We start from the raw sequence: 19,548 nt of genomic DNA, 5'->3' as shown, positions 1-19,548 counted from the left end.
TTGCATGTCTCTCTCAAAAGGTGTGCATCAAGGATGATTGTGACACAACAAAAGAAAATAATCCTATGATATAAGACGCTCCAAGCAAAACACATATCATGTGCTGAATAAAAATATAGCTCCAAGTAATGTTACCGATGGATAGAAGACGAAAGAGGGGATGCCTTCCCGGGGCATCCCCAAGCTTAGGATTTTTGTTGTCCTTGAATTTGGCTTGGGATGCCTTGGGCATCCCCAAGATTGAGATATTTCCACTCTTTATCCCTTTGTCCATGAGAACATCACCCAAAACTTGAAAACTTCACAACACAAAACTTAAACAGAAACCCGTGATAACATTGGCACAAGAAAACAAACTACCACCTCTTTAGGTACTGTGGCAATCTTGATTTCTATTTATATTGGTGTTAGATTACTGTATTCTCACTTATACATGACTAGTACCCCCCCCCTGATACTATCCATTGTTTCATCAAAACAAGCATCCAACTCAACCAAAACAGAATGTGTCAAAAACAGACCAGTCTGTAGTAATCTGTATACTTCGTATACTTCTGGCACCTCAAAAATTCTGAACAATTACGAGTGCCTAGGCAAAAGCAATATCAATCAGAAGCAAAAAGAATCAACTCAAAATCTCTTTCTGAATAAAAATGAAAAATAATCTCGTGAGCGAAAAGTTTCTGTCATTTTCCAGCAGGATCAAACAACCATCACCAAGACTAGTCATAAAGGTTTTTCTTGGCTCAAACACAAAAAGAAACACAAAAGACACAATCACAACAGAATTATGATAGTGTGGACACAACAAAACAGAAAGGAAAAGGTAAATTCATTGGGTTGCCTCCCAACAAGCGCTATTGTTTAACGCCCTTAGCTAGGCATAAGGTGACGAAATCACGTATCGTCGTCTTTGGTGCTCAAACCATAAGTAGCCCTCATCATGGATTCATAAGGCAATCTTATTTTCTTTCTAGGAAAATGTACCATGCCCTTCTTTGAAGGAAATTGAAATCTAATATTCCCTTCCTTCATATCGATGATAGCACCGATAGTCCTTAGGAAAGGTTTACCAAGAATAATAGGGCATGTAGGATTGCAATCAATGTCAATCACAATGAAATCCACGGGTACATAGTTCCTATTTACAATAAGAAGAACATCACTAATCCTTCCCATGGGTTTCTTGACAGTAGAATCCGCAAGATGCAAATTAAGAGAACACTCCTCAATCTCATTAAAACCTAGAACATCACATAAAGACTTTGGAATCGCGGAAACACTAGCACCCAAATCACACAAAGCATTACATTCATAGTTTTTGATTTTGATTTTGATAGTAGGTTCCCACTCATCATGAAGCTTTCTTGGGATAGAGACTTCCAATTCAAGTTTCTCTTCAAGAGATTTTATCATAGCTTCGACGATATGATTGGTAAAGGCCTTGTTTTGGCTATAAGCGTGTGGAGAGTTTAGCATGGATTGCATCAAGGAAATGCATTCAATCAAGGAGCAACTATCATAATTGACTTCCTTGAAATCCAAAGTAGTAATTTCATTACTACTCAAAGTTTTAATATCTTCTAATCCACTTTCAACGGTTTTAGCATCAAGATAGATGGAGTCTGAATCATTAGGGCGTTTTTCAACCAAGGTGGATTCATATCCAGCCCCATCCTCATTAGGTTTGACACGAGAAAACAGAGATTCAATGGGAGTCACACCAAGCACTTTAAGATCTTCGTGATTATTATCATGAGAACACGCCTTTTTAAGCCATTCATGTCTAGCACGAATTTGGGCGGTTATTTTCTTGGGAGGAGCACATCTAACTTTCAAAGCATCAATATCACTAGACATTCTATCAACGCTCCTAGCCAAATCATCAATTTTGAGTAGTTTTTCCTCTATGGACGCATTGAAAATCTTTTGTGAGTTAATAAACACTTTGATATTACTATCTAGATCAGAAGGTAATCTATTGTAATTTCCATGAGTATTGTAGGAGTTACTAGGAAAAGACCTAGGAACATAGTTTCCTCTAAAAGCATTGTTGTTGCCAAAATTATTCCTACCAACAAAATTAACGTCCAAGCTAGCGTTGCTACTATCAATCAGGTAAGACAAGGGCATATCATTAGGATCTAAAGGAGCACTTCTACTAGCAACCAAATTCATTAACTCATCCATCTTAGCACTCAACGAGTTAATTCCTTCTATAGCGTGTACCTTTTTACTAGTAGGTGACCTTTTAGTGTGCCACTGAGAGTAGTTCGTCATGATATTATATAGGAATTTTGTGGCTTCTCCTGATGTGATTTCCATGAACGTTCAACGGAGGCGGAGTCCAAGATGTTTCTAAAAGCGAAATTCAAGCCAGCGTAGAAGATTTGTATAATCATCCAAAGACTCAAGCCATGAGCGGGACAATTTCTAATCATCAATTTCATCCTCTCCCAAGATTGTGCAACATGTTCATGATCAAGTTGCTTAAAATTCATGATATCATTACGGAGAGAGATAATCTTAGCCGGCGGAAAATACTTGGATATGTAAGCATCTTTGCACTTATTCCAACAATAAATACTATTTTTGGGCAAAGACGAAAACCAAGTTTTTGCCCGATCTTGCAACGAGAAAGGAAAAAAAGCTTCAATTTAATCACATCATTATCCACATATTTCTTCTTTTGCATATCACAAATCTCAATGAAGGTATTAAGATGGGATGCGGCATCTTCACTAGGAAGGCCGGAGAATTGCTCTTTCATAACAAGATTCAGCAAAGCGGCATTGATTTCATATGACTCCACACTATTGGCGGGAGCAATCGGAGTACTAATAAAGTCATTATTATTAGTATTCGAAAAGTCACAAAGTTTGGTGTTTTCAGTCATGGTCACTTCAGCAAGCAAGCAAGCACACAAGCGAACAAAGAGCAAGCGAGAGAAAAAGGCAAATATTTTTTTGTAAATTTTTGTTTTTCAGAAGTGGGGGAGAGGAAAACGAGAGGCAAAAAAGGTAAATGCAAGAGATGAGTTTGCGACACTTACTTGGATGATCTCTTGACTTGATCCTCCTCGGCAACGGCGCCAGAAATCCTTCCAGGCAACGGCGCCAGAAATCCTTCTGCTACTTCTCAAACAACAGCACCAGAAACTGACACGTTGACGGAGACTTGCTTGCGTTGGTTTTTCCCTTGAAGAGGAAAGGGTGATGCCGCACAGGAGCAGTAAGTATTTCCCTCAGTTTGAGAACCAAGGTATCAATCCAGTAGGACAATCTCATCAAATCCAGAGTACCTGCGCAAACACAAAAGAGCTTGCACCCAACGCTATAAAGGGGATTTCAAAGTGAGATCTGAAAGTGGAAACTGCAACGAAGAAAAAGTGTAAGGCTGAAAATATGGTGTGAAGTAGACCCGGGGGCCATAGTGTTCACTAGAGGCTTCTCTCAAGAAAGCAAATATTACGGTGGGTGAACAAATTACTGTCGAGCAATTGATAGAACCGAGCAAAGTCACGGCGATATCTAAGGCAATGACCATACATATAGGCATCACGTCCGAGACAAGTAGACCGATACTTTCTGCATCTACTACTATTACTCCACACATCGGCCGCTATCCGGCATGCATCTAGTGTATTGAGTTCATGAAGAATAGAGTAACGCCTTAAGCAAGATGACATGATGTAGAGGGATAAACTCAAACCAATGATGAAAACCCCATCTTTTTACCCATGACGGAAACAACACGATGCGTGCCTCGCTACCCCTTCTGTTACTGGGTGAGGTCACCGCACGGTACGAACCCAAAACCAAGCGCTTCTCCCATTGCAAGAATCATAGATCAAGTTGGCCAAATAAAACCCACAACTCGAAGAGAATTACAAGGACATGAAATAATGCATAAGAGAGATCAGAAGAAACTCAAATAAGATTCATAGATAATCTGATCATAAATCCACAATTCATTGGATCTCGACAAACTCACCGCAAAAGAAGATTATATCGGATAGATCTCCATGAAGATCATGGAGAACTTTGTATTAAAGATCCAAGAGAGAGAAGAAGCCATCTAGCTACTAGATATCGACCCGTAGGTCTATGGTGAACTACTCACGCATCATCGGAGAGGTCATGGTGTTGATGAACAAGCCCTCTGTATCCGAATCCCCCCTCCGACAGGGCACCAGAACGTGCCCCAGATGGGATCTTCCGGAGACAGAAGCTTGCGGCGGCGGAAAAGTACTTTCGATGATCTCTCGATTTTTTTTGGAATTTATGGGAATATATAGGCGAAAGACCTAGCGCACAGGTAGCCCAGGGAGCCCACAAGCCTGGGAGGCGCGGGCCCCCTGGCCGCGGCTAGGGGGCTTGTGGGGTCCCTGGTGGCCCCCTGCCTTGGTACTCAAGCTTCCCGATCTTCTTCTGTTTCGGAAAAAATCTTTTTGGAAGTTTCGTTCTGTTTGGACTTCGTTTAAAATCCTCCTGTGAAAGGGGTCAAAAACACGGAAAAAACAGGAACTGGCACTTGGCACTGAGTTAATAAGTTAGTCCCAAAAATATATAAAAGGCATACAAAACATCCAAAGTTTGACAGGATCATAGCATGAAACCATCAAAAATTATAGATACGTTAAAGACGTATCAACAAGCGACAAATAAGTTCACTCGGTCCTAGTGCATGAAGCCTTACCTCATTCGGCGGCTGCTTCGCCAAGAAAGGAGGCACCAACCTGGTGTCCCATGGGATTATATCGCACGTGTGTTATGGCCTTTCGTTTTTCTTCCAGCTTCTCCCCATATTGGTTCCTACATGCGTCTTTCCCCATCACTAAGAGGAATTTCCGACTGTCATCACTAGGCACATGAACAAATTCTTGAACAATCCCTAGTGCGGGTAGCACCCGAGGAAGTTCTCGCACAAGGATAAGAAAGTGGCTAAGTATGAGACATCATTGGGGGAAGATGATGAAGCTACACGCCGAAAAATCAAGGAACGCACGGAAGAACGGATACGGGGGCAAAGAAAAACCTCTTTACACATGGGTGATGAGGAGCACTCGCTCGTCACCTATCAGCACGAGCTCAAGATCGCCCCCATTCGGCAGCAGCCAGCTCCCCGGAGTCACCAGGCCCTCGGTCTCCAGCTCCTGCAGGCGCTCCTTGGACACTCGAGATGACAACCTGTCGCCCTTAATCCAATCCGGTGGGAGCGTCCTGACACTCGAAGAATTTCCCATGAACCCTTCTAGAACCGCTCGGCTTTCACTGGCACGCCCTTTTCCATGCTACGCGGTGGAGAGGGCGAGGTGGGAGGACATCGGAGGCGGCAAGGAGCTCTCAGCCGCAACCGCAACGTTCCAGACAGGGGATGAGAGCGACTCAGATCTGGCGGCATGGTTTCCTCCCCTCGTTGCCTCGACCAATTTATAAGCTACATAAAGGTACCCCATCGAGTACTTCATCAGCACGAGGAAGATCCACATGATCCCAGTGATAGCGCACATGTATCACGACAACAACATTTCAGGCACGAGAATCGGTGTGTGTCTCCACTACCTCCACTACCCAAATCGCCGCTGATTCTGCTACCCCTGCGCGCTCAATAAAATCAAAATATCATGAAGAATACACCTCCCTCCGAACCCAAATGGATTCTGTATCCGCGGCGCACAATGAGCTGAGCCAAATACCATGCCATTCGTCCTTCCATGGGATCCCCAGCATCTGGAAAACACAAGAAGGCAACAAGATCACCTGTACGGTAGCTCGAGTGGAATCAGTCCTGCCTCGCCGATTGGATGATCGGAATTCCGAGATCGCGATCATTCGAATCATTGAATCTACCTTCCCAATAGGTATTCAATTATTACCAATTGGAAGCATGTCGGCGTGCACCAACACCAGGAATATTTCACTCTTGAATCTGTAGTGGTTTACTCAGAGTCCGAGTGATGTAACCCCGACCTATAGCCTCGTTGTCCCAGAGACACCGAGGGCACCAAGGAATGTCTTCCACTCGGCTAGTAAAACCTCAGTTGATTCAGGGGCTACTAACGGGGTTGTACATTAGAGGTAGTCCTACGGACCTGTATCCCTAAGCCTGTCAAAGACCCTACGTGCACATCCCCGTCCCAGAAGCCACAGATGCAGTTATGACCTCACTCAGGCAAGCGTGTCTTCACTTGCCTTGCACAAGGTCACTCGGATCATCTCGTCTCAGTTCGATCCGCCCTGACACTTAGACTGCAGCAAGGCATGGGCAACAAAGGGACTGTAACGGCTACACACTTAAACTATCACATGAAGCACAATGCAGACATACGTTACTTGTAACACTGGAGTTAGATCTGCCGTTACTAGTAATTTACATAGTTACTAGAATTTACTCGCCCTTGTAATGAGGCTCGGCCGATGTGTTGCACTCTATATAACGCACCCCCGAGCCCTTCACCAAGGGTTCAGCATCCTGTACTATCACACACCCCATAACCAAACATCAGCATCAGGGCCCGATACGTAGGGTTGTTACCCCTCCCGAGTGGGGCCTGAAATCGTACATCCGAGTGTATCCACCGCGCCATAGCTAGCTCTGCCCCTCATTCGTACTCGTGGTATTATTCTCAGGATCATTCCCACGACACCTACCGCCCCATGTCCTTCATCCACCACACTGGCGCCGCACAATCTCCCCTCCCAACCCGTTCCCTCCCCGCGCGACCATACCTTGCCGCCCTGGCTAGTGCTCCACGGTGCCCCTCCTACTACTTCTTCCATACTCCAATGACCGCCGGTGCTGACCAGCATTAGAACCATGCCGTCCTCACCAGATTTGATCCCGCCACCAACCTATCGAGCCAATTGGTCTTCAGAGACCTTCCCTCAGCCGGCCTCCAATGCCCTTGACCCACAAGTGTTCGGAAGCCCTAATGTATCTGACGGCCCGTAGCAGGGGGCATTTCCACACGCGGCGGCACCTCACCTCACCCCGAAGATATCCTTCGCTGATGTCCCCACTCGCCACTCTTGCAGATCCAGACCGCGCATCTCCAGTGCGGATATGGGCGTGCGAGCCCCACCCATCTTTCTCACGCACCACTACAGGCAAGCATCCAGCCACGGCACCGGAAGCCCAGTCATGCGCTCGCCCTCTCACCTTCCTCCGGTGTGGTCCAGCACAAGGAGCCCAGCCCAGCCGACGGCCCCATCGATGGTAGCAGCACAAATCATGACCCCCGTGCTCAACATTCTCCCCTTGCATTCCATATAGAAGACTCGAGGATATAACTTGTTTACTGCGTGCAATTCCCTCCACCAAACATTATAGTCTAGCGTCGTCATTTCTTTTTTGCAGGATTGCTTGCTTCTTTTTATGACAACATAATTGTTTGTAGCTTACTTCGTCACGTGTGAAGTTTGTGGCGTGTACTGGTGCAGTGCAGTAGACACATGCGTACAGCCCACCAGCCTGGCAGGAGTGTTCACACCCCATGTGCTTTGTAGTCTAGAATTCCTTTTGTGTGTTTAATTTTTGATTTATGCCGTTCGGAGGCAAAGATGTTGCACTTCAGTTCACGTGATGATGACACAAAAATTTGTATTTTGTTGTGGGTTCATTGTAAGGGGGCATGGTGGTTCATTTTATACCAAAAATAACAGCGTGTGTATAATCTATTGAGTTTGTTAAACTTTTGTGATGCAGTACAGTTGCCATCATCACTGTGGTTGACTATAGTGGAAATACACCCTCGAGGCAATAATAAATTAGTTATTATCATATTTCTTTGTTCATGATACTTGTCTATTATCCATGTGTTAATTGTATTAATTGAAACTCAGATACATGTGTGGATACATAGACAACACAGTGTCCCTAGTGAGCCTCTACTAAACTATCTCGTTGATCAAAGATGGTTAATGTTTCCTAACCATAGATATGACTTGTCATTTGATAATGGTATCGCATAATTAGGATAAAGATGTGACGGACAAGACCCAACCGTAAGCATAGCATTTGATCGTATGCTATTGCTTTCAGCATGCCAAGTATTTATTCCTAAGACCATGAGATCATGCAACTCCTGGACACCGGAGGAATGCCTTGTGTAGATCGAACATCACAACGTAACCGGGTGATCATAAAGATTCTCTAGAGATATCTACGAGGGTGTATGTTGCGTTGGCATGGATCGAGATTGGGATTTGTTAGTTTGTAAGAAAGAGAGGTATCTCTGGGCCCACTCGATGATACAACATCACAAAAAGCTTGCAAGAAATGCGACTAAGGATAGGATCTTTTATTATGGAACGAGTAATTAAACTTGTTGGTGACAACATTGAACATGGTATGGAGATACCACCGATCGAATCTCGCGCAAGTAACATAGCACTGGACTAAGGGAACTGCATACGGGATTGATTGAATCCTTGGCATCGTGGTTCAACCGATGAAGATCTTCATGGAATATGTAGGAACCAATATGGGCATCCAGGTCTAGCTATTGGTTATTGGCCAGACAGCTCATGGGAGGGACGGCTCACACAGAAGGACCAAGAACAGGAAATACTGCCTCACAAAGGAAACAAGACCCGGATTATCATTCAAGAGAGGTTAGTCCTAGTCCTACTCCTAGTAGGATTCTACATGTAAACTTACCCCTTCCACCTATATAAGGAGGGGTAAGGTGCCCGAGAGGGACACGTTAGGTTGATCCATGACAAGTTCAATTTATTAGAGATAGACAGATTAGACACCCTCAAGATTAGAGGTAGCGACTTCACGCCCTTGTTATCGAGATCATCATCTTCATCGATGAAAGACAAGCAGGATGTAGGCTTTTACCTCCATCGGAGGGAATGAACCTGGGTAAACTCACGTCTCTCGATTTCGACCAACCCCTCTCAAGCCGCCACATAGTTTTCATGGCCTCACACCTAAGTTCTCTCACGAGGACATCTGCCGTGACAAAACCATTACATTTGGCGGATACCGTGGCCGGGGCTTGTGCACGGTAGTATTGTGTTCTTGGAGGGATCTATTTAGGTATTGAGAAGCTCGCGTTATGCTGGATAAAAAGAGCAGAGACAGAAGATCACATCATCAACACTACAGTCGGACTGACGTATACAAGTCTTTTCCATAGTAAGTTCAGATGTATTGCTCTAGAGAAGCTAGGTCAGATGCGGTGTCACAAGTCGGTGAAACAAAAAGGGTTTTGGAGATATTTTTTCGGCTCGGTACAAAACAGGCGATCGATCAATATCAAGCCGGATCAATTGCTTAGACGCAGCTGCTGGTCGATTGAGTTCCTATTGCTGCTCGCTCCAAGTCCCGAATAGATTTTTTCCGTGATGCACTGCGTAGAAACTTTTCAAAGCCAACCAACATCAACTAGTATTACGACCCCAAATTCATCTAGACGAGTACTATCTGAGTATTGTCCATGTTACTATGGAAGCAAGACCATTCTTCTCACGTGAATAACACAGCTTTGGTCTTCGGTTTCTACATCCACAAAATAAAGGTTTTTATCACTGGTTGCTATGTGCACACAAGGAATCTACCAGGAGGATTAGCTGGAGATAAAAAATAAGGAAGAAAGGCAACCCTCAGCCATGGTCGTATCCGAGCCGGCCTAAGCACAACGTTGTGCCCATCTCCGAGTCACTTTGCCTCGCCTTGAGGCTTCAGCTGCGCCCTGAGCCACCAACGTCGCCCCGGCCAGCATCACCTCGCATCCTCACCACCCGCGCTAGCATGACGTACGCCCGCACTGAGTTTGCCTCGCCCCTGGCCTGCCGGCTCGCTCCGCCGCACGCGTAAATCCACCCCGGCCGCTTGGCTGCACCCTCGCGTTCTCGCCCGCAGTGAGTCCGCCTTGGCCTTGGCCTACCGGCTCACCCCACCGGGTGCGTCAAGCCGCCCGACCCCTTGCTACTCTCGCCTGCTCGCCCGGCTGCGCCAAGCCCCGGCTGAGTTGGCCTCGCCACCTTGCGTGCAAGCTCTATCACCCGCCTTGAGCCGGTTCTCTCCGCCGCGCACGCGGACGGTTCTGAAATTAGTGGTGGCTCCAGCCCATAAGAGAATTTCAGAAATCTTTAAGGGTCCACGTAGGTGGTGGAGGAAAGTTTAGTCCCACCCCACTAGTGGAGAAGATGTTGAACACCTTTATAAGAGTCTCTCTTCTACATGCTATTGAAAAGTGAGAAGAGAAGAGGCCCTCGTGCACTCCTCTCTTGTCTGCCTCGCCACGCCGCACCGCGCCTCGGGTTGTAGGAATGAGCCGAGCCGAGCTCATACCTACGCAATTATTTTTGCCGGTCAGGAAGGATCGTGGGTTGTAACCGACTCGGACGTGGGTTCGGCCCACGTCTCTTCACCCAACCGCCTATATAAGCAGGGCTAACACCAACCATAGCCGTCATGAGATCAGGTCGCCTCTGCCACACACGCTCGTTCCTTTTTCTGCTGCTTTCGCCGGCGACTCCGTCCCGTTCACCGTGTACACGGTCGACGGGAGAGCTGGCCTTCAAAACCTCGTCTCACTGGTTCCTGTATGGGAGAGGGACGATTAGGTTTTTGGGGAGCGATCACGCGACTGCTCAACTCCATCCGTCTACTTCGTCTATGTCCGCGTCGTGCTCGTTATCGCCATGGTTGAACCAAGCGAAGCCGACCGTATCCTCCTCGAAAAGGCCGAACCCTAGAAGAAGCCGAGAAGAAGGCTGCAGAGGATGCTACCGCCGCCAACGCTGCTGCTACGGCCAAGTGGCCGATCGGAGGGTATAACCTGTTTATCCCACTCCTGTTTATTTCTGCCCTAGTAGTACTAGCTATATGCGTAGATGTTTCTGTTATATGCGTAGTACTTGCTAGTATGCTCCGTGATCTGTATGTCATGAATCTAGTCAATGCCATGTTAGTAATTATTTCATGGATTAATCTACTCGGAAAATTGCCTATTTACTCAACAATCCAAAAACCTAATATGTGTAGGAAATTTTCGAGTAATGGTTTTGCTGCTGCACTGAAACCGGATAAGTTTACCGGTACTTATTTCAAGCGTTGGCAAACGAGAACCACCTTATGGCTCACGGCTATGAACGTGTTCTGGGTAGCGGGTGTCACTCCCACGGGAACGATCTCTTCTGAACAGGAGAATATGTTCGCGGAGGCCACTGTCCTATTCCTTGGAGTAGTTATAAGCGTGATCGGAGATAAGCTGGTTGATGCATATTTATATATGCACGTTGCCAAAGAGTTGTGGGAGGCGCTCGAATCCAAATTCGGGGCCACTGATGCTAGGAGGGAGATGTATGTTATGGAGCAGTTCCATGATTACAAAATGGTTGAGAATCATTCTGTACTAGAACAAGTTCATGAGATAATATGCATTGCTAAAGAATTTGAGGTTCTGAAGTGCAATTTACCGGCAAAATTTTCCGCGGGGGTGCATAATTCTAAGCTCCCTACTTCCTTGAGGAACTTTGCTACTACTCTGAATCATCATAGGCGCGAATTCTCAATAGAGCATATCATCGGCCATTTGAGTGTTGAGCAGAACTTGAGAGCAAAGGACTTGCACGGAAAAACGGTCGCAGGTCCTTCTGCTGCCAACATGGTACATCAAAGGAACTTCAATTCCCACAAGCACAAGGGGAAGAATTCTGTCCAACAGAATACCGACTTTCAGATGAAGGGTAAGAAGACCTTAAAGAAGAACAAGAAGGGAGATGGCTGCTTCGATTGTGGTTCTGAGGAACATTGGGCCACTAAGTGCCCAAACAAGTACAAGAAGCCACGGCAGGACTCCAAGTCTTCCAATATGATTGTGAGCAACAATGAAAGTGGTGCATCTTGGTACGGTAATTTGTTTACTGTATTTTTAGTTTGTCTACCTACCGATTGGTGGGTAGACACAGGTGCAAATATTCATATGTGTGCTGACATATCATTGTTCTCTTGTTACCAGGTCACAGGCCGACGGTCCATATTGATGGGGAATGGCACGAGTGCTTCTGTTCTTGGTGTTGGCATAGTTGCTCTGAAGTTTACTTCTAGAAGGATCGTGCAGCTGAAGAACGTGTAGCATGTCCCCGCCATCAAGAAGAATATTGTTAGTGGCTCCATCCTATTTAGAGAAGGGTTTAAGTTGGTCTCCGAGTCTAATAAAGTAGGTGTTATGAAATATGGACTTTTTGTTGGAAAAGGTTATGAATGCAGAGCTCTGTTCCGCCTTTCCATTGTAGATTTTTGTAATAAAGTCGTGAACAATATTCATTCAAGTGTTAATGAATCTGAAGTTTGGCATTCACGTCTTTGTCACGCAAGTTTCGGTGTTATGTCGTGGCAAGCAAAACTGAAGTTAATCCCGAGTTTCACATTACCCAAAGGTTCGAAGTGCCATTCATGTGTTCAAGGAAAGCAACCTCGCAATCCTCACAAGGCTGTAGAGGAGAGACACTTGGGGCCATTATAACTCATATATTTTGATCTTTGTGAGATGAATGGTGTGTTGACTAAAGGTGGAAAGAAATATTTCATGACATTGATACCACTAGATATTGCTATGTGTATGTGGTAAATACTAAAGATTAGGCTCTACACTACTTTAATGTTTATAAGGCAGAAGTTGAGAATCAACTTGAAAAGAAAATTAAACGAGTCCGATCTGATCATGGTGGAGAGTACTTCTCAAACGAATTTGATTCTTTTTGCGGGGAACACTACATTATTCATGAGAGGACGCCTCCATATTCACCCCAGTTAAACGGGGTTGCTGAGCGGAAAAACCGTACTCTAACTGATTTGGTTAACGCCATGTTAGATACTTCGAGTTTATCCAAGGCATGGTGGGGGAGGCTATATTGACTGGGTGTCTTGTCCTGAATAATGTTCCTACAAAAGATAATGAAGGCACTCCCTATGAGGAGTGGTCAAAGACAAGGACGACGCTCTCGTACTTACGTACTTGGGGCTGTTTGCGATAGTCAATGTGCCGATCCCCGAGAAGCGTAAGCTTTGACCAACGACCATGGACTGCGTTAATTTGGGTTACGCTAAGAATAGCATTCGCTATAGATTTCTAGTAGTCAAATATGAGGTACCTGACATGAAGGTCGGTACAATTACCGAGTCGAGGGATGCTACATTCTTTCAGGATATTTTTCCCATGAGAGATATGCAAAGCACTTCTAGACAAGAATCTGAGGAAACTCCTGAGCCTGCCATTCCTATGGATATTATGAACAAACACATGATGAAAATCTTGAGGATGATGATGAGTAAACCCTTGGTAGGGGCAAGAGACAAAGGACTGCAAAGACCTTTGGTGATGATTTCTTCGTATACCTTGTGGATGATAATCCCACATCTATTTTAGAAGCGTATGCATCTCCAGATGCTGATTACTGGAAAGCTGCGGTCCGTAGCAAGATGGATTCCATCATGGCTAATTGGTCATGGGAAATTACTGATCTTCCCTATGGTTGCAAACCATTAGGATGAAAGTGGGTGTTCAAAAGGAAGCATAGGCCCGATGGTACCATTGAAAAGTACAAGGCTAGGCTTGTGGCCAAGTGCTATGCCTAGAAAAAAGAAGAAGATTTCTTTGATACTTATTCACATGTGGCTAGGCTGACCACCATTCGAGTATTACTCGCATTGGCGGCCTCGCATGGTCTTCCTATTCATCAAATGGACGTTAAGACGGCTTTCCTGAATGGAGAGCTAAACGAGGAAATCTATTTGCAATAGCTAAATGTCTTTGTGATAGAAGGTCAGGAAGGAAAGGTGTGTAAGTTGCTAAAATCCTTATATGGTCTGATACAAGCACCTATGCAATGGCATGAGAAGTTTAATACAACTCTGACATCCGTTGATTTCGTTGTTAATGAAGCTGAGAAATGTTTATACTATCGCCATGGTGGGGGCGCATGAGTTATATTGTGCTTGTATGCTGATGACATACTGATATTTGGAACAAACCTCAAAGTGATTGAGGAGGTTAAGTCTTTTCTGTCTCCAAAGTTTCAGATGAAGGATCTTGGGGTGGCTGATGTTATCTTGAACATCAAGCTTTTGAGAGATGATGAGGGTGGGATTACACTTCTGCAATCCCACTATGTTGAGAAGATTTTGAGTCGCTTTGGATATTTAGACTGCAAAATTTCTCAAACACCATATGATCCTAGTGTGCAGATTCGAAAGTTCAAAGGCACATTTATAGATCAATTGAGATTCTATCAAATTATTGGTTCGCTTATGTATCTAGGTAACACAACGAGACGTGATATCGCATTTGCTGTGAGCAAACTTAGCCAGTTCATTGCAAACCCGGGCGAAGGGCATTGGCGTGCTGTTGAAAGGATTATGCGCTACCTCAAAGGTACTGTCAACCACTGACTTCACTATATGGGATACCTGATATATCTCCATCGTATCTACTTTTGCAAACTCTTTTGCCCTTGTTTTGGACTCTAATTTGCATGATTTGAATGGAACTAACCTGGACTGACACTGTTTTCAGCAGAATTGCCTTGGTGTTATTTTGTGCAGAAATCAAAGTTCTCCAAACGTCCTGAAAATTTACGGGGAGCAGTTTTGGAAAATAAGAAAAATATCTGCGCCAAGTCCTACCTGAGGGGGTGGGCCAGTGGGCCACAAGCCCTAGCTCCGCCACAACCCCCCTGGTGGCGGTGGGAAGGCTTGTGGGGCCCACACGGCTCTACCGCCGCCAATCTCAGGTCAATAAGATCCCTTTCGTCCCAGAAAAAATAAAAAGAGAAGTTTTCGTCGTGTTGTCGATACGGAGGCGCCGCCACCACCTGTTCTTGATCTGGAGGGCAGATCTGGAGTCCGTCTTGGGCTCCGGAGAGGGGAAATCGTCGCCATCGTCATCATCAACCTTCTTCCCTCTCCAATTCCATGAAGCTCTTCGTCGTTCATGAGTAATCTATTCGTAGGCTCGCTGGGCGGTGATGTGTAGGATGAGATCTATCTTGTAATAAAGTTAGATTTGATGGGGATTGATCCCTAGTATCCACTATGTTCTGAGATTGATGTTGCTACTACTTTTCCATGCTTAATGCTTGTCACTAGTGCCCGAGTGCCATGATTTCAGATCTGAAATTATTATGTTGTCACCAATATATGTGTGTTTTAGATCCGATCTTGCAAGTTGTAGTTACCTACTATGTGTTATGATCCGGCAACCCCGGAGTGACAATAACCGGAACCACTCCCGATGATGACCATAATTTGAGGAGTTCATGTGTTCACCAAGTGCTAATGCGTTGGTCCGGTTCTTTATTAAAAGGAGAACCTTAATATCCCGTAGTTTCCTTTTGGAACCCGCTACCATGGGAGGGATGGACAATAGATGTCATGCAAGTTCTTTTCCCTAAGCACGTATGACGACACACGGAATGCATGCCTACATTACATTGACGAACGGGAGCTAGCCACATATCTCTCCGTGTTATAGCTGTTGCATGATGAATATCATCCAAACAAATCACCGACCCATTGCCTACGAGTTTGCCCTACGGCTGTTACTTGTCTTGCTCTGCTGCTGCTACTACTGTTGCTACTGCTATTACTTTTCTTGCTCTGCTGCTGCTACTACTGTTGCTACTGCTGTTACTTGTTTTGCTCTGCTGCTGCTACCACTGTTGCTATTACTGTCGCTTGCTACTGTTGCTACTTGCTACATCTGTCACTACTGTTGTTCCTGGCCGTCGCTAGTGCTCGTTACACTGCCGTTACTCGTTACTTTGATGTTACTACTGTGCTTGCAGATACTAATCTTTCAGGTGTGGTTGAATCTGACAAATTCAACTGCTAATACTTGAGAGTATTCTCTCATCTCCCGTCGTGCAAACCAACAAATTGGGTCGAATACTCTACCCTCGAAAACTGCTGCGAACCCACGCGCTGGTGGGCCATCAACAACATTCTTCTAGTTCCGTTGGCGGGGAGTGCTAGCAGCATTCTTCTGGTGTCGTTGCAAGGGAAGGTTTGTTGTCATCATCATTCGTCTAGCTATCGCCAGAGATTGCAATAAGCATTTTTCTGGCGCCGTTGCCGGGGAGGTATTGCTACATTCTCTGAGTCACTTGGGATTTATATCTGCTGATCACTATGAAGAATCTGAAGGATCCAAAGACCAAAGTCTTACCCTCAACTACGAGGAGAGGTAAGGAATTTCCATCTAGCTCTGCACTTGATTCACCTTCAGTTATGAGTAAGTTTGCGACATCACCTCCTTCTAGAAATCTTGATATGTCGCCTGTGCTTGATGATGCTTATGATGCTACTGCTAGAGATGCTATGCTTGATACTATGCCTGATGATACTATGCTTGATACTATGCCTGATGCTATGCTTGATACGTCTAGAGATGCTATGCTTGATACTGCTTTGCGTGATACTGCTAGAGATACTCCTTTTCCTGATGTTCCACTTGGAGTGTTCCTTGGTGCTCATATTGCTAGAGTTACTGCCAATGCTCGTGATGCTTCTGATACTGCCGAAACTATTGAGATAGAACCTGCTTTTGCTCCTGCTAGATCTATCTCTCCTAGATATGAATTGCCTGATAAATCTGAGGGTTACGTTATGGAGGGAGAGATAGCTGAGGATTTTCTTGCGTGTAAGGATGCCTATGACGCTGAGAAATTACTTCTCAAGTGGAAGGAAAAATCTTGGGAAGCTAGGATGAAAAATGACCTGAAGTTTGCCACTTCGCCTATCTTTATCACAATAAAGATTATGAATTCTCTGTCGACCCTGAGATAATCTCTAGTCGAATCTGAGCCTTTTCACGGTTATGAGTCTGAGACGGTCATAGCCCATCTTGCCAAACTATCCGAAATAGCCAACGTTTTCACTAATGAGGAGAAGATCCACCACTACTATATCCTTAAGTTGTTTCCTTTCTTGCTCCTGGATGACGCTAAAGTCTGGTTCACCTCTCTTGCTCCTGGATGTGTGCGTAGTCCCCAGGAGATGGTCTATTACTTCTATGAGAAATATTTCCCTGCCCATAAGAAGCAAGCTGCCTTGCAGGAAATATACAACTTTGCTCAACTCCAAGAAGAGAGTCTTCCACAAGCTTGGGGGAGGCTCGTCCAGCTATAGAATGCTTTGCCTGATCACCCTCTTAAGAAGAACGAGATACTTGATATCCTTTATAACGGACTTACCGATGCCTCTAGAGACCACCTAGATAGTTGTGCCGGTTGTGTTTTTAGGGAACGAACTATAGAGCAAGCTGAGACCCTACTGAATAACCTCTTGATCAACGATAATGCTTGGACTATTCCCGAACCACCTCCTAAGCCAACTCCTAAGAAAAGAGGTATTCTATTCCTCAGTCCCGAAGATAAGCAAGAAGCCAAGAAATCTATGCAAGAGAAAGGCATTAGATCTGAAGATTTCAAAAATCTACCACCTATCGAAGAGATCCATGATCTCGATAACCCGATACAGGTAGTAGAAGTGAATTGTCTGCGTAGGTTCGATGAGAGTGATATTCCTTTTGATAAACCTGCTAGCCTATGCTTTGATGAATTTGACAACTTTGTTGCCAAACAACAGAGTTTCAATGATTATGTTAGCACACATTTGGAACAAAGTGCTCGTATGCTTAGCCATTTAAGTGCTTGTGTAGACAGATATGTCAATGCTCTGAAGCTTCTGAGTAAACATGCCTCTATGATTTCTACTCAGGTAGAACAAGTATTTAAAGCTCAGATTGCTCAATGAATTAAATGACAACTCTGTCGGAGTCATTACTAGAGGAGGCAAAATAACTCACGAACCTTTGTATCCTGAAGGTCATCCTAAGAGAATTGATCAAGATTCTCAAGGAATCAATGCTGATACACCTAGTCATCCTAAGGAGAAGAAGAAGGATGATAGAAACCTGCATGCTAGTTCACCCAATACTGTCACACCTGAAGAACCTAATGATATTTCTGCGTCTGATGCAGAAACACAATCTGGTGATGAACATTAACCTGGTCACAATATGGACAGTGATGTTCATAATAATGCTCAACCTAGCAATGGTGAGGATGTGGATATTGAACCTATGGTTAATCCTGATAACCCACAACCTAAGAGATACGACAAGAATGACTTCACTGCTAGGAAGCATGGTAAATAAAGAGAGCCATGGGTTCAGAGACCTATGCCCTTTCCTCCTAAGCCATCCAAGAAAAAGGATGATGAGGATTTTGAGTGTTTTGTTGAGATGATAAGACCCGTCTTTCTGCAGATGCGGTTAACTGATATGCTCAAGATGTCTCCGTATGCCAAGTACATGAAAGATATCGTGACTAATAAATGGAAGATACCAGATCTTGAGATCTCCACCATGCTTGCCAACTACACTTTTAAAGGTGGAACTCCTAAGAAACTTGGTGATCCCGGAGTGCCCACTATACCTTGCTCTATTAAAGGAAACTACGTAAAAACTGCCTTATGTGAGCTTGGAGCCGGTGTTAGTGTTATGCCGCTCTCTCTTTATCGTAGACTTGAATTGGATAAGTTGACACCCACTGAAATTTCCTCTTTAAATGGCCGACAAATCAACTACTTTCCCTATCGGCATTTGCAAGGATGTGTCTATTGTGGTTGCTAACACCACTATCTTAATAGACTTTGTTATCTTGGATATTCCCGAGGACGATGCCATGACTATCATCCTCGGAAGACCCTTTTTAAACACTGTAGGGGCTGTTATAGATTGCAACAAAGGCAATTTCACTTTCCATGTCAACGGTAATGAGCACATAGTGCACTTTCCAAAGAAACGATATTGAGTACATTGCATCAATGATATCGAAAAGACTACATCGATTCTTATTGGGAGCTTTGAATGCCCTATTCCTCGTGTCAAGATGAAGTATGACTTGCTTGTTGGGGAGATACATATCCCCATTGAGGTGACTTAGTGGCTATTCGAAAATTCTCCGTTCTCTCTTGTGATTTGAGAAGGTTTAGTCATAAGGACTTGATCAATCCCATTGACGGATTTCTTTCGATGACCATGAAACGGATGAATCAGAGAGTCACATACCCCTGTTTTGAGTTTTCCTTTTCTGTTGCTTAGAAGAAAAATGATAGAATTAGTTTAGTTTTTCTTTTTTCTGTTTTAGCATCCCGGAGAAAAATACCTGAAAAATAAAAGTTCTCCGATGGTCCTGAAAATTTAGTACGATTTTTTCTGGAATTTTTTAAAATTTCTGGGCCTGAGAGCTGGCCTGGGGGCCTGACAAGTGGGCCACAAGCCCTGCCACCGCCAGCTACCACCCTGGTGGCAGGGTGCAAGCTTGTGGGGCCCACAGGCACCCCCTCCACTCATTCCAGCTCCCAGCCTCTTCTTCCACCTCTAGAAAAAATTGTTTCGCAGCTCAAACCCGTGTTCTTGCTCATTTGGCTGTGATTTTCGATCCCCTTGCTCAAAGCACCATTCTCCGAACCGTTTTGGGGAAATTGCTCCTTGGTAAGTGACTCCTCCGTTGGTCCAATTAGTTT

This window comes from Hordeum vulgare, chromosome 2H (assembly GCF_904849725.1).
Source record: "Hordeum vulgare subsp. vulgare chromosome 2H, MorexV3_pseudomolecules_assembly, whole genome shotgun sequence".
NCBI lineage: Eukaryota > Viridiplantae > Streptophyta > Magnoliopsida > Poales > Poaceae > Hordeum > Hordeum vulgare.
The sequence above is the reverse complement of the archived record's forward strand: the minus strand, read 5'-3'. Positions refer to the sequence as shown.